Source organism: Dioscorea cayenensis, chromosome 15, assembly GCF_009730915.1.
Source record: "Dioscorea cayenensis subsp. rotundata cultivar TDr96_F1 chromosome 15, TDr96_F1_v2_PseudoChromosome.rev07_lg8_w22 25.fasta, whole genome shotgun sequence".
NCBI lineage: Eukaryota > Viridiplantae > Streptophyta > Magnoliopsida > Dioscoreales > Dioscoreaceae > Dioscorea > Dioscorea cayenensis.
Genome location: NC_052485.1, coordinates 21316304 through 21318456, shown reverse-complemented (window position 1 = coordinate 21318456; position 2153 = coordinate 21316304). Strand labels below are relative to the sequence as shown.

Sequence of the window (2153 nt, the reverse complement as noted above, 5' to 3'; positions counted from 1 at the left end):
AAAGTTAGAGAATAAAATGTATAAAAAAGTTGTCTTGCTAGTAATACTAATTATTCTCATATTAACTTATCAAACTCTTGCAGTACAAGGTTGATATGATTATGCAATATTTGTTAGTAGTTTGTATAGTGTGTGTGTGTGTGTGTGTGTGTGTGTGTGTGTGTGTATGCCCTATTATGCCCATGAAGATATGCAATTATTCATGAATCATGATATGTTTTTATGTATTCCCAGGTTTAACCAATCTTAACACAACTCAATTCAGATTACCTAAAGGTAGCCAATTTAGTTATTTATCACATTGTGTATTTATTTTATTTTCATTTGACATCTTAGTTATGTAATTTTTCTTTTCTTTTTAGTGGGTAGTTGGTGATGGACCATCAACACATTTTGTATTTTCTTCTTGCCTGGAGAATTTATGTGAATATGATGACTATATATGGGGTTGGCTTCTTTTATTTTACTTTTATTTTGAGAAGGGATAGTGAGAGAAGGGCTATAAGTGAAAGAACTTTTGCTAGATATGAGTCACGAAGAGATATAATAGATTCCCTTATTAAGTCAGGTGATAATAATTGTATATGGGAATTAAGAATGTGCACAAACACATTTACACATCTTTGTGAGGTCCTAAGGGTACGAGGAGGCTTGGTGCAACTTGGTAGAGTTACAATTGAGGAGCAAGTTATTGTTTTTGTAAATATACTAGCTCACCACACAAAGAACATGAGTATTCAAGTAAGGTTCTCTAGATCAGGTCAAACTATTAGTAGATATTGTTATAGGGTCTTAGCTGCTATTTTAAGGTTACAAGATGAATTATTTGTCAAGCCACAACCAATTCCAGAAAATAGCGGCGAAAAGCAAATGGAAATGGTTCAAGGTATACTTTATTTAAGCAATGTAAAATATAAATTACTTGTTTTTCCATTAGATGTAAATTAATAAAATTATACTTTTCTAATGAACATGTAGGGATGTTTAGGTGCCTTAGATGGTACTTATATAGCAGTAACACCAAATGCAGCCGATAGACCTAGGTATCGAACAAGGAAAGGTGGACTTGCAACAAATGTCTTAGGAGTTTGTACAAAAGATATGCTTTTTATCTACGTACTAGCTGGATGGGAAGGATCGGCTTCAGATTCTAGGGTACTACATGATGCAATAATCAGGCAAAATGGTTTGAAAGTCCCAGTTGGTATGTAAATAATTGATATTTATTATGTATAGTTTGTTATTAAACATTTTGAAAATCCTAATACTAAATCAATTTTAACCTTTTTAGGTTTATATTATCTTGTTGATGGTGGTTACACAAATGGGGAAGGTTTTCTTGCCCCGTATAGAAGTAGGCGGTACCATATTCAAGATTGGGCTACCTGCAGACGCCCGCCTCAAAATCGTGAAGAGTTATTTAATTATAAGCATGCTCAAGCAAGAAATGTCATAGAGAGATGTTTCGGGCTTTTGAAGAAACGATGGGGTATACTTAGGAGTCCTTCATTTTATCCCATAAGAACGCAAAGTCGAATGATTTTAGCATGTTGTTTACTACACAATTTTATTCGTATCAACATGGCAGTAGATCCTGAAGAATTCGCTCCACTTGCAGAGAATGAGATGCTAATAGGCGAAGAACCATTAGTCGGAACTGTTGAGCCAAGTAATGAGTGGACTGAAAAGAGAGATAACCTTGCACAAGAAATGTGGCATGATTTTAGGCGTAGGCGTGAACACTAGTGTTTGAATGAGTCAGTTAATAATTGTAACTTTTGTTGTGTGCTAACCTTCTAATGAATGTTGCTTAATTATTGTAGTCTCTATTTTATGTGTTTGAGCTACACTTTTGTTGGAAGCCATATTTAATTTTAAATTTGAAAGCCATGTTTTCACCTAGGGATTATTGTTTACTCTAAAAAATTTTAATGCATAAATTACAGGAAAAGGCTTGTTTTGGGTTATTCCAATGACTTTGCATTTTTTTGTTATTTTTTGAAACCATTCATCCATTTCCTCTCTGGGTTTTTCTTCCTCTCATACTTCTTAATAATAAGTTTGTTTCAATAGTTATATATATATATATATATATATATATATTATGGTATCACTTTAAATCCATTAAAAAGTTAATTAATTTTTCAGGATAG

General features: G+C 32.7%; 1 pseudogene; it reads left to right on the top strand.

The window, feature by feature from the left end:
• The first annotated feature begins 432 nt into the window (after window positions 1-432).
• Window positions 433-1746, top strand: LOC120277786 (annotated as a pseudogene).
• Window positions 1747-2153: the final 407 nt, after the last annotated feature.